This window comes from Cetorhinus maximus, chromosome 4 (assembly GCF_964194155.1).
Source record: "Cetorhinus maximus chromosome 4, sCetMax3.hap1.1, whole genome shotgun sequence".
In the NCBI taxonomy this organism is placed as follows: domain Eukaryota; kingdom Metazoa; phylum Chordata; class Chondrichthyes; order Lamniformes; family Cetorhinidae; genus Cetorhinus; species Cetorhinus maximus.
Window position 1 is genome coordinate 168,948,824 of NC_135882.1, and position 14,455 is coordinate 168,963,278.

The 14,455-nt window shown below is 42.8% G+C and overlaps 1 protein-coding gene across 4 annotated transcripts in view; it reads right to left on the reverse strand.

The window, feature by feature from the left end:
- Positions 1 to 14,455, reverse strand: part of vps13b (vacuolar protein sorting 13 homolog B) — a 1,109,808-nt gene that overhangs the window by 805,635 nt on the left and 289,718 nt on the right. The window lies entirely within an intron of this gene.

Below are 14,455 nucleotides of genomic sequence, written 5' to 3' on the forward strand. Positions count from 1 at the left end.
TGGGAAAAGGTAGCCTAGATGAGGAGTTCATAGTGTTTTAGGGATAGTTTCCTGGAACAGCATGTTCTGGAGCCAACCAGAGAACAGACTACACCAGACTTGGTATTGTGCAATTAGACAGGGTTAATTAATGATCTCATAGTAAAGGTGTCCCTAGGAGCAGCTATCAAATATGACTGAATTTTACATTCAGCTTGAGGGAGAGAAAAGTAGGTCCAAGACAGTATTTTAAATTTAAATAGGGGCAATTATGGGGGCATGAAAGCAGAACTAGCTAAAGAGAACTGGCAAATGAGGTGAAGGGGTAGGTCAATAGAGATGCAGTGGCAGACATTTAAAGGGATATTTCAGAATAGATACATCCCAACGAGAAAGAAAAATTCCAAGGGATGGATCCATCATCCATGATTAACTAAAAAAGTTAAAGACAGTATCAAACTTAAAGTAAAAGCATATGATTACACAGGTGGCAGATCAGACAACTAGACAGTGTTGTGACGTGGCAGGTGATATGTGCCAGGCAGACCAAATGCACAAGAAAAACTTGGCCACACGATAACAATGGTTTTGCAATTTATATTTATTACAAGAAGGCTTGTGCACTGAATTCAGAAGAATTGAGTCCCCTGACACCTTTACAGATATTAAAATTAAGTTAAAACGTTTATTAGCAAAAGAAAAAAATTAAAACAATGAACACACACAAGATTACAATTACATGGTTAGTTCGTCTCAACAGTTCCCAAAATTCTTAATTAAACAGGCTCCGAAATACACACCCTCTTTAAGCCAATAGTCCAAAATAGATATGAAATTACAAAATCAACCCAGTGAAATTACCACAGCACCCACGACAGTAGAATTCCAAAGGCTCGTAACACAACTTTAGTTACTGGATGCAGCAGACTTCTGCTAAAGTGGCTGGAGGCTTTTCCCCAAGGACTGCTTCACACAGTGTACCTTTCGATCTCGCACAGCCACATCCCCTACATAGTCTTCCATCCCTCATTATACGTTTCCTGTCTTCTTAATCTGTAAATTCCATTGCTCTACAGGTCTTTGGAAATTTACTCATCCCATAATATAAAAATCTTTCACGTTGTCAATATGGCTTCTTTCCTTTTGGGAAAGAGAGACATAATAACCTTGCCCTATTTATCTTGTAAGTTTCGAACATCCTACCATGCCTTTGAAACCCAAACACCTTTCCACTTATCTTGAAATGCAAATTTCCTTCACACCCGACATGCTGCCCTCATCCATGTTTACTCATTAGCAAGTCTGATGCCTTTTTACACCTAGCTTCTTTTGATAATTTCAACTTTGCAGTCTATCTGACTGTAATTTAATTAAATCAGCCACACAGACAGCCATAAGTCCACAATAATATGAAAAATATTTTAGTTTCGTGACAACAGAATATAAAAAACAGCAAAGGAAAACTAAAAACTTAATAAGGAGGGAGAAATTAGAGTACGAGAGAAAAATAGCTAGAAGTATAATGACAGTAAGAGTTTCTATCGATATTTAAATGAGAAGTGTTAACAAAGTGAGCATTGGTCCTGTAGAAAGTGAGTCTCGGGAATTAATAATGGACAATAAAGAGATGGCAAATGAATTGAACAGGTTTAGAGGATGCAAGGAATATCTGAGAAATATCTGTAAATCAGGAATTGGAAGGGAGCGGAGGCGATGGTGTAGTGCTAGGTAGACTAGTAGTACAGAGACCCAGGGTAATACTCTGGGGACCTGGGTTTGAATCCCGCCACAGCAGATGGTGGAATCTGAATTCAATAAAAATCTGGAATTAAAAAGTCTAATGATGACCATGAAACCATGGTAAAAACCTATCTGGTTCACTAATGTCCTTCAGGAAAGGATATCTGCTGTCCTTATCTGGCCTACAGGTGACTCCAAGCCCACAGCAATGTGGTTGACTCTTAAATGACCCCCGAAATGGCCCAGCAAGTCACTCAGTTGTATCAAACCGTTACAAAGTCACAAAAAAGGAATGAAACCGGACGGACCACCCGGCATCAACCTAGACAATGGAAACAACAATGGCAAACTCAGCCCTGTCGACGCTACAAAGTCCTCCTTACTAATATCCGGGGGCTAGTGCCAAAATTGGGAGAGCTGTCTCACAAACTAGTCAAGCAACAGCCTGACACAGTCATCCTCATGGAATCATACCTACAGATAATGTCCCAGACATCACCATCCCTGGGCATGTCCTGTCCCACTGGCAGACATGGCGGCACAGTGGTATACAGTCGGGAGGGAGTTGCCCTGGGAGTCAGCATCGACTCTGGACTCCATGAAGTCTCATGGCATCAAGTCAAACAAGGGCAAGGAAGCCGCCTGCTGATTACCACGTACCGCACCCCCTCAGCTGGTAAATTAGTGCTCCTCCATGTGGAATACCACATGGAGGAAGCACTAAGGATGGCAAGGGTGCAGAATGTACTCTGGGTGGGGGACTTCAATGTCCATCACCCAGAGTGGCTCGGTAGCACCACTTCTGACCAAGTTGGCCTAAATGACATAGTTGTGAGACTGGATCTGCGGCAGGTGGTGAGGGAACCAAAAAGAGGGAAAAACATATTTGACCTCATCCTCACCAAACTGCCTGCCACAGACGCATCTGTCCATGATAGTAATGGTAGGAGTGACCACCACAAAGTCATTGTGGAGACTATCCTCCACCATCTTGTGTGGCGTGACCACCATGCTAAATGGAATGGATTTCAAACAGATCTAGCAGCTCAAGACTGGGCATCCATGAGGTGCTGTGGGCCATCAGCAGCAACAGAATTGTATTCTGACACAATCTGTAACCTCATGGCCCAGCATATCCCCCACTCTACCATTACCGTCAAGCCAGGGGATCAACACTGGTTCAATGTAGGGTACTGGAGGGAATGCCAGGAGCAGCACCAGGCATACCAAAAAATGAGGTGTCAACCTGGAGAAGCTACAACACAGGACTACTTGCATGCCAAACAGCATGAGCAGCAAGTAATAGACAGAGCTAAGCGATCCCACAACCAACAGATCAGATCAAAGCTCTGCAGTTCTGCCACATCCAGTTATGAATGGTGGTGATCAATTAAACAACTCACTGGAGGAGGTGGCTCCACAAATATCCCCACCCTCCATGATGGAGGAGCCCAGCACATCAGTGCGAAACATAAGGCTGAAGCATTTGCTACAATCTTCAGCCAGAAGTGCCAAGTGGATGATCCATCTCAGGCTCCTCTGGAGGTCCCCCAGCATAACAGTTGCCAGTCTTCAGCCAATTCGATTCACTCCATGTGATATCATGAAACGGCTGAAGGCACTGAATGCTGCAATGGCTATGGGACCTGACAACATTCCAGCAATAGTACTGAAGACTCGTGCTCCAGAACTTGCTGTGCCCTGAACCAAGCTGTCCAGTACATCAACAACACTGGCATCTACCCGGCTACGTGGAAAATTGCCCAATTATGTCCTGTATACAAAAAGCAGGACAAATCCAACCCAGCCAATTACCACCCCATCAGCCTACTCTTGATCATCAGTAAAGTAATGGAAGGGATCATCAAAAATGCTATTAAGTGACACTTGCTTAGCAATAACCTGCTCACTGACGCCCAGTTTAGGTTCTGCCAGGGCCACTCAGCTCCTGAACTCATTACAGCCTTGGTTCAAAAGAACTGACCTCCCCAGGTGAGGTGAGAGTGTAACTGCCCTTGACATCAAAGCCGCATTTGACTGAGTGAGGCATCAAGGAGCCTTAGCAAAACTGAAGTCAATGGGAATCAGGGAGAAAACTCTCTGCTGGTTGGAGCCATACCTAGCACACAAAGGAAGACGGTTGTGATTGTTGAAGGTCAGTCATCTCAGCTCCAGAACGTCACTGCAGGAGTTCCTCAGGGTAGTGTCCTCGGCCCAATCATCTTCAGTGGCTTCATCTCTGATCTCCCTTCCATCATAAGGTCAGAAGTGGGGATGTTCGCTGATGATTGTTACTCACAATAAGAGGTTGTGGTGGAAGAATTAATCCAGGCAGGTGTCTTGGTTAAAGCTGGTTTATTTCCAAACAACTCCTTAGTGTTACTAACTTCTTCGTAGCTTCCACACAAAGTGATCCAGCTGTACCTTTTTATTCTATTCAGTTGGGATAATTAATGCCCATCATCTGTTTAACTACCAATCGGTTTTAACAAGATGATTGCCACATTAACAGATTCCCCGTTTTTCATTTTTAAAAACTAAAAAAAACTTGAACACCTTTTTTCTTTAAACAAACAGAAGGAAATAATGTCACGTATTTCCACAACTATAATTTCCCAATTTATTTAGCAGGCGCTTCTTTTTGTAAAACAGTCTGATAGTTGGTGATTTGAGTCAGCCCATTATATCTTAGAGATCTCTTTTCTTTCTAACATCTCCTTTATGCTGGCTAGGTCTATTCGTAGTCTTTTTTCCGTGACACTTTTCGTGGAATGAACGTTGTCCCAAAGAGACCGGTTATCAACATAACATTCTATGGGCAAACTTTTCCCACATTGCCCCTTATATATTTCTGTCAATATATTGGACAAGTAAACCCCCATATCTAATGCCTCTACTAAGGTGAACGTTTCAGCAACTAAGGTGCTTTTCACTACCCTTTTTATTTTCCTGGCCTCCAGTGGGCAACATTTATCATTCTTTCCCATCAAGAATATGATAAGCCCTGCTGTGCTAGAGTACCCATCTGGAAGACTGGCATGTGAAGCATTACTAAAAATGACCAACCTCATATCTTCTGGATCACCCAAGGCTGGAAACTTGAGCTCACATCTCTTAGAATTTAATTTTTTAAGTGTTTTATTTGCTCTCACAACTTACTCAGCCGTTGCTTGTTTCATCATGGTACTCAGCTCCAACAAATCATAACTAGCATCAGGCTTAGTCTGAGTGCAGAACCAGTTCAATTGCCCAATCAAACTTCTCAACTGTTCCATTTCTTCCTTGATAGAAGGATCTTCTTTTTGTGAGGATCTACCACAGGTTATTGGGATATAATTAACATTTTCTGGATAAGATTGTTGATTCAATGTCACTCCTAACTTGGTCTGCTTAATGTCTAAACCTATATATTTAAAGGCCCCAGAAGCCTAACTTCCTTCTTTATCTTCTCAATTACCCATTATTCAAATTCTACAGATCCTCCCCACGGGAAATCATCAACATGCATGATAAAAATCCCAGCTAGTTTCTCCTTATGGTACCAGTAGAACATCATAGGGTCTGCCTTTAACTGAATGCAACCTATTTTCAACAAGACAGACCTCACGGAAAAATACCATACTCTTGATGCATCATTCAACCCATAAACACTTATTCAATTTCCATAGCTTTCCTTCTACATCCCCGGCTTATTTGGGTGGTTTCAAAAAAACTTCCCTTTGAAACTTCTCGCCCTGTAAAAACACAGCCTTTATATCAATCGACTTGCACTCCCAGGAATAGGATGCCAAAATAGCTTAAAAAAATCTTCAAACTCATTTTCCCCACAGTAGGCGAGTCCACTGATCTCCTCATCTCTCTTCAAAGCCTTGGGCTACTAATCTCGCTTTGGCCTTATATGTGCCATCTGGGAGTACCTTTTCTGTACAGATCCACCTGTGAGATACCTGTCAGGTCTTTCAGAATATACCCCAAATTCCTTCCAACTTTCTAACTCTTTCCGTTTGGCTTCCTTGATCAGCTTACTTTCCAATTTATTAGCAGCTACTAGAATCTCTGTCATAAGGGCTTCTACTTCTATTGAGATTGCTAGCTTGCTCTCTAAGTCTTCCTTGTTAAGCTACGGCCTCTACTTACATTCCTCTCCTTTTCTAGACTGTTACAATATGATTGTCCTCCCATGCGAACAGAGCTCCGTGATCTTTTTCTAGGGCCACGACCACTTTCTGGTCTGCAGTCAGAACTCGTACTGTGCTTTCTGGGTTTCCACATCTTTACCTTGGTTTGCCAAACGATAGGTCTTGTCTCCTGTCCTTCATCCTGCACATTTAGCCCAGGCTTGCATTTACCAGTGGCCTTTCCTGCTCTCCCTATGATGGTGGCATCCCTCCACAAGCTGGTCCCTTCTGGCATGTATGTTATCTTTGTTCCTACTTTGGGTAATTGACCTTTTGGACAAATAGCGTTGTCCTGTGCCTCAGTGTTACTTTGCTCATAACCAGTCAACCCTCTATCTGCTGTTGTCTGCTCCTCATAACTACCCAGTGTATGTGCATGGTGCCTCCTCGCGTTATGTCCTGTTCAGAACCTGTAAAGGTATAGTTGGTACCAATTAACCGTGAAGCATGTACCCTAACAGTTTGATTACCGTGTGGCACAATTATTACTTTCCCATCACTCCCTATAACCTTGCCAGGTCCTTTCCACTCTTTCTGGCCTTCCCTTTCATAATATGCCATGTCTCCTTGTCTAAACTGTATTCCTGATGGTCTTATGGAGGTGCTGTAGGGCCTGCCGAATTTTCTCCGAAACCTCAGCTTGAATGAAAACATTTCTGCCCACATGCAAAGCGTTCAGATGAGCAGAAAAAGTGGACCTAACATTAGTCCCTTCTAGAGCAGAAGGAGCATTTGACGACACCGAAGGTAACTTCGGATTTCTTCCTTACACCAACTGATACGGACTGTAGCCCCCAACCATTTGCAGAGAATTCTTTGCATGCACCGCCCATGCTGGCACCGTTTGCAGTTTACAACCTGGTTGATCAGCTAATATTTTATGTAACATGTCATCTATTACTGCAAGGTTTCTTTCACAAAGACCATTACCAAACAGGCTCTCAGCTGCAGTGTGCATAACTATGATGTTTAAATTTTCGCACATATCTCGAAATTCCTCATTGGCGAATTCCCCACCTTTATCTGCGAGGAGCTTCGCTGGTGTTCCTAATCTTGTTACTAACCATTTCTCCATGACCTTATCAACAATGGTCCTTTTGTCTTTACTATGTATCACAGTGGATAGACTAAATCCGGATGCCATATCTATGAAGTGTAGTTAAAAAATACCTCGATCCTTGTCCCAAACTTTCAAGTCATTGCCACTGCATCGTTAAACTCCCTGGCAAGTGGCAGCTCACAACAGATCGCGGTGGTGTCTTGCGATATTTAAGGCAAATTTCACAGTGAGCAGTGACTTGTTCAATAAGGTCATCATATCCTTTATCGACCATTCCCGTATCTCGAAGCAGAGTCTTCAGTTTCTGTTGCACTGAATGTGCAAACTGTCTCTGTGATTTCCAAATGATCTTCCTTTTGTCCACCAAATTCTCATTCTCAGCAGTTAACAACAATAGTGGTATCTCGCTAGAAACCACATCAGTACTGATAAACAGATTGATCCCTGCTATCTTACAAGGGAGGACCACCCGTTTGGAGAATGATAATATATTGCAGTCTCCGAGCCTGAAGCAGGTAGAGCTTTCATACTCCTGACCTTCTGCCGGTCTGCCGCATCGAGAGACTCCAGATGGCAGTCAAGTCAGTCCATGCCGCACACCGTAGAAGTGCAACCACTGTCCAGAGCTGCACAGTTGAAGGGATCTGGCATCAAGATACTCATCACCGGATTCAAACTCTCAGTGATCAATACTCACAATAAGAGGTTGTGGTGGAAGAATTAGTCCAGGCAGGTCTCTTGGTTAAAGCTGGTTTATTTCCAAGACAACTCCTCAGTGCTACTAACTTCTGCATAGCTTCCACACAAAGTGTTCCAGCTGTACCTTTTTATTCTATTCAGTTGGGATAATTAATTCCCATTACCTGTTTAATTACCAATTGATTTTAACAAGATGATTGCTATATTAACAATGATTGCACAACGTTCAGCACCATTCTCGACTCCTGAGATATTGAAGCAATCCAGGTCCACATGCAACAAGGCCAGGACAATATCCAGACTTGGGCTGACAAGTAGCAAGTAACATTCGTGCCACACAAGTGTCAGGCAATGACCATCTCCAACAAGGGAGAACTCAATCATCGCCTCCTAATGTTCAATGGCATTACCATCACTGAATCACCCACTATCAACATCCTGGGGGTTGCCATTGACCAGAAACTAAACTGGACTAGCCATATAAATACTGTGGCTACAAGAGCAGGTCAGAGGCTAGGAATCCTGCAACCAGTAACTCGTCAAAGTCTGTCCACCATCTTCGAGGCATAAGTCAGGAGTGTGATGTAATACACCCCACTTGCCTGGATGAGTGCAGCTCCCACAACACTCAAGATGCTTGACACTATCCAGGACAAAACAGCCTGCTTGATTGGCACCACATCCACATTCACTCCCTCCACCTCCGACGCACAGTAGCAGTAGTGTGTACCATTGACAAGGCAGACTGCAGGAATTCACCAAGGTTCCTTCGACAGCACCTTCCAAACCCACGACCACTACCATCTAGAAGGACAAGGGCAGAGGGTGGATGGGAATAACACCAACTGGAATTTCCCCTCCAAGTCATTAACCATCCTGACTTGGAAATATACTGCCATTCCTCCACTGTCGCTGAGTCAAAATCCTCGAACTCCCTTCCTAACAGCACTGTGGGTGTACCTAAGCCACATGGACTGCAGTGGTTCAAGAAGGCAGCTCACCACCACCTTCTCAATGGCAACTAGCGATGGGCAATAAATGCTGGCCCAGTGAGCAAAGCCCACATCCCAAGAATGAATTTAAAAAAACTCAGGAAAATTACAATCACCAGGGAAGTGGTACTTAGCAAATTGCTGGAGCTGCGGGCCGACAAATCCCCAGGTCCTGATGGACTTCATCCTAGGCTCTTAAAAGTAGCTAGTGAGATAGTTGATGCATTGGCGTTAATTTTCCAAAATTCCCTACATTCAGGGAAGATTCCCTTAGATTGGAAATCAGCTAATGTAACTCCTTTATTCAAAAACGGAGGGAGACAGAAAGCAGGAAACTATAGGCCAGTTAGCGCAACATCTGTCACAGGGAAAATGTTAGAAGCTATTATTAAAGATGTTATGGCAGGGCACTTCGAAAAATTCAAGGCAATCAGGCAGAGTCAACATGGTTTTGTTAAAGGGAAATCATGTTTAACCAATTGATTGGAGTTCTTTGAAGGAGTCACATGTGCTGTGGGTAAAGGAGAACCGGTGGATGTTCTGTATTTAGATTTCCAGAAGGCATTTGATAAGGTGCCTCATCAAAGTTTCCTGCAAAAAATATTAGCATATATAGAAGATTGACTAGCTAACAGGAAACAGAGAGTGGTCATAAAAGGGTCTTTATCTGGTTGGCAGGATGTAATGAGTGGTATGCCACAGGGATCAGTGCTGTGGCCTCAACTTTTCACAATTTTTTGAATGTCTTGGATGAAATTGCCAAAGGTATCGTTGCTAAATTTGCTGACGACATAAAAAGAGATAGGAAAGTAAGTTGTGAGGAAGACATAAGGTGGCTACAAAGTGACATAGATAAGTTAAATGAGTGGGCAAAGACCAGGCAAATAGAGTATAATGCAGGAAAATGTGAAATTGACTATTTTGGCAGGAAGCAAAAAAGGAGCATATTATCTAAATGGTGAGAGATTGCAGAGCTCTGTGATTGAGAGGAATCTGGGTGTCCCAATGCATGCATTGCAAAAGACTAGTATGCAGGTATAGCAAGTAATAAGGAAAGCTATTAGAAATTAATCATTGATTGCAAGGGGAATTGAATATAAAAGTAGGGAAGTTATGCTTCAGCTGTACAGGACACTAGTGAAACTACATCTGGAGTACTGTTCTCAGTATTGGTCTCCTTATTTAAAGAAGGATCTAAATGTGTTAGAAGCAGTTCAGAGAAGGTTGACAAAATTAGTACCAGGAATAGGTGGGTTGTCCTATGAGGAAAGGTTGGACAGGTTAGGCTTTTACCCACTGGAGTTTAGAAGAATAAGAAGCAACCTGATGGAAACCCTCAAGATCCTGAGGAATCTTGACAAGGTGGATGTGGAGAGGATGTTTCCTCTTATGGGAGAACCTAGAACTAGAGGTCACTGTTTGAAAATAAGAGGTCACTTATTTAAGTCAGAAATGAGAGGAATTTTTTTCTCTCAGAGGGTAGAGTGTCTTTGGAACTCCCTTCCTTTAAAGGCATTGGAAGCAGACACTTTGAATATTTTTAAGGCAGAGGTAGATAGATTCTTGATTAACAAGGGGGTGAAAGGGGGTAGGCGGGAGGTTACAATCAAACCAGCCATGATCTTATTGAATGGCAGAGCAGGCTCGAGGGACTGAGTGGCCTATTCCTGTTCCTCATTTGTATGTTTGTATGTTAATTCACCTCAACCACCAATGAAGCACTCATGCATGCCTTTTTGCCAATGTCAAGCATAGCCTTTCCAAGGAATCCTGAGACCAATTCAAAAGCTCCATTCTATATAAAATCTAATTCATGGACCAACCTTACACTCATATCTTGCCCTGCAAAGTCTGACTTATCCATCAACCAGTCCTCAATGACCACCAAACACCAAAACATTTTCAAATCGTAGCACTCATTTGCAAATCATGCACAGCCTTACCTCACCCTACAGTTGCACGCTGAAGATGCAACCTCCACTTGAGGCTGAACTTACACATCAACCATTTTCTGTACCTTGAGTGTCCTGCCATCCATTCTTAATTAGCACATTCTCTTAGATAATATCACCACTTTTAACACCTCTTTGTTCCTTTGTCTGTGACATCTTTTGATTATCTACTCCTATCACTGCTTGCTTGTCCCTACTACCACCCCCCCACCCCCCAACTTCTCTCCCCCCACCTCACCCCCCACCTTAAACCAGCTTATATTTCACCCCTCTCCTAACTTTACTCAGTTCTGCTGAAGGGTCATGAGGACTCGAAACGTCAACTCTTTTCTTCTCCGCCGATGCTGCCAGACCTGCTGAGTTTTTCCAGGTAATTCTGTTTTTGTTTTAGATTTCCAGCATCCGCAGTAATTTTTTGTTTTTACCATTTTCTCCACTCTGCTTTAAACTGCTTCACCCATTATGGCCCGGTCACTTCAATATCTAACCTCTTCACAAAAAGACTCGAGGCTTGTGGCTTTAATCAAAGCTACATTTATCATCTGTTATCATCACGGTCCAAAATATTGCCAGTTAGTTCCCCCCCCTTCCCACTTCAACACTATAAGTTGTAATTGCTCAGCTATGAGCAGTTAAAGCCTAATTATGGGGAGAAAGAAGCAGAGTTAACGTTTCAGGTCGATGACCTTTCATCAGAACTTCTGAAAAAAGATCATCGACCTAAAACATTAATTCAGTTTCTCTCTCCACTGATGCTGGCAGACCTGCTGAGTGTTTCCAGCATTTTCTGTTCATATTTCAGATTTCCAGCATCTGCAATATTGTGTTTTTGTAAAGCCTGAATATTTTGACTGGAGTTCAAATGTCACTTCATGCATCAACAGTGTGTACTATTTACAAGATGCACTGCAGAAACTCACCAATGCTCCTTAGATAACACCTTCCAAACCCGCGACCACTATCATCAAGGAGGACAAGGGCAGCAGATGCATGGGAACACCACCACCTGGAAATTCCCCTCCAAGCCACTCACCATCCTGACTTGAAAATATATTGCCGTTCCTTCACTGTCGCTGGGTCAAAATCCTGGAACTCCCTACCTAACAGCACTGTGGGTGTACCCACACCACATGGACTGCAGCAGTTCAAGGCAGCTCACCACCACCTTCTCAAAGGAAATTAGGGATGGGCAATAAATGTTGGCCTAGCCAGTAACACCCACATCTCATGAATTAATTTTTTTAAATTCCTGATGAAGTCCCAAGTCATCAAGACATTCCTTTCAAGTCTACTAATCCACACAGCCAAAGGCTCTGGATTCAATCCCAAATATATGTCAAGTTGTTTGATCTTAACCAAACAGCAGTAGGACACTACAATCATTTACGGGTATTTGAGAATGCAGTACCTTCTGGAACGTATAAACTGAGGATAGGATCAGCCTCATCTCTAAGTAATCCTCACCAATATGGGATAACCTACTAGCTGGCATGAGCTGTCCAGGGCATTCAAATCAGAATGACCAGCTGAAATGAGGGGAACAGTAACCCAATACCACATTTTTTAAGAGGTGAGAATTTTAAAAGTGAAGGGGTGAAGTTTGCTGGTTGTGAGGAGCAAGAGTAAGAGAAAATATAGCTAATTGAAAGATCAAGTCAATCACAACAAAGATATATCCTAGTGAGGAAGGAAGATTCTAGGAAGGGGGTAAGCCGGCCATGGTTAACCAAGGAAGTTAAGGATCGTATCAAATTAAAAGAAAAAACATACAATGTGAGAAAGATCAGTGGTAAGCCAGAGGATTGAGAAAGTTTTAAAAACCAACAAAAGATGACCCAAAAAAAAATGAAAAGGGAGAAAATAAACATTGAGGGTAAACTAGCAAGTAATATAAAAACAGACAGTAAGCACTTCTTTAAGTATATAAAAAGGAAGAGAGACCAAAGTGAACATAGGTCCCCTACAGAATGAGGATGGGGAAATAATAATGGGGAACCAAGAAATGGCAGAGGAGTTGAATAAATACTTTGCATCAGTCTTCACAGTAGAAAACACTAATAGCATTCCAAAAATGCTAAATAATCAAAGGGGTGTAGGAAATAAATATAACCAAAGCTAGAGAAAAAGTACCAGAGAAACTAACAGGGCTAAAGGCCGATAAGTCCTCTAGACCTGATGGTTTGCATTCTAGGATACTGAAAGAAGTAGCTACACAGATAGTGGATGCACTGGCAGTAAGTTCCCAAGAATCCTTAGATTCTGGAAAAGTCCCAGAGGATTGGAAAACTGCCAATGTAACACCCTGGTTCAAAAAGGGTGGGAGACAAAAAACAGGTAACCATGGGCCAGATAGTCTAACATCTGTCATTGGGAAAATGTTGGAGTCTATTATAATTGATGTATTGGAAAGTATTTAGAAATGCATAATATAATCAAGCAGAGTCAGCATAGCTTCATGAAGGGGAAATCATGCCTGACAAATATATTAGAATTCTTTGAGGGGTTAACAAGCAGGATAAATAAAGGGGAACCAGTAGACGTAATAGATTTGAATTTCCAAAAGGCATTCGATAAGGTACCGCACAGAAGGTTATTTAATAAAATAAGAGGCCATGGTGTTGGGGGTAGTATATTAGTATGGATAGATTGGCTAACTAAATGAAGACAGAGAGTCGGTATAAGGGGGGCATTTTCAGGATGGCAACCTGTAACTAGTGGAGTGCCACAGGGATCAGTGCTGGGGGGTCAATTATTTACAATGTGTATTAATGACTTAGATGAGGGAAGTGAATGTACTATCGCCAAGTTTGCAGCTGACACAAAAATAGGTGGGAAGGCAAGTGGTGAGGATGACACAAGGAGTCCTACAGATGGATATAGACAGGTTAAGTGAGTGGGAAGAAACTTGACAAAAGGAATATAACGTGAGAATATAATATAGTGGGAAAATGTAAGGTTATGCACTTTGGCACGAAGAATAGAGGAGCTGAATGTTATTTAAATGGTGGAAGACTGCTGAAGGCTGCAGCAGAGAGGGATTTGGGAGTCCTTGTGTATGAATCCCAAAAACTGAACATACAAGTTCAACGGGTAATAGGGAAGGCAAGTAGAACATTAGGGGGATGGTGGTGGTAGTGGTATTTTCACTGGACGAGGAATCCAGAGACCCAGGGTAATGTTCTGGGGACCCGGGTTCGAATCCTGGCACGGCGGAATTTGGGATTACATGGTATAATTTGAATTTTTTAAAAATCTGGATTTAAAAGTCCAACGATGACCATGAAACCATTGTCGACTGTTGTAAAATCCCATCTGGTTCACTACTGTCCTGACCTGGTCTGACCTACATGTGACTCCAGACCCACAGCAACGTGGTTGACTCTTAAATGCCCTCTGAAATGGCCTAGCAACCAAGCCAATCAGTTGTAACAAACCACTACAAAGACACAAAAAAGGAATGAAACCTTTCCAGACCACCCAGCATCAACCTAGGCACTGGAAACGACAATGGCAATCGCAGCCCTGTCAACCCTGCAAAGTCCTCTGGGGGCCAGTGCCAAAATTGGGAGAGCTGTCTCTCAAATTAGTCAAGCAACAGCCTGACATAGACATCCTCACAGAATCATACCTTGCAGATAACATCCCAGACACCACCATCACCATCCGTGGGTACGTCCTGTCCCACCGACAGGGCAGGCCCAGCAGAGGTGGCAGCACAGTGGTATACAGTTGGGAGGGAGTTGCCCTTGGAGTCCTCAACATCGACTCCGGAACCCACAAAGTCTAATGGCATCAGGTTAAACATGGGCAGGGAAACCTCCTGTTGATTACCAAGTATCGCCCTCCCTCAGCTGA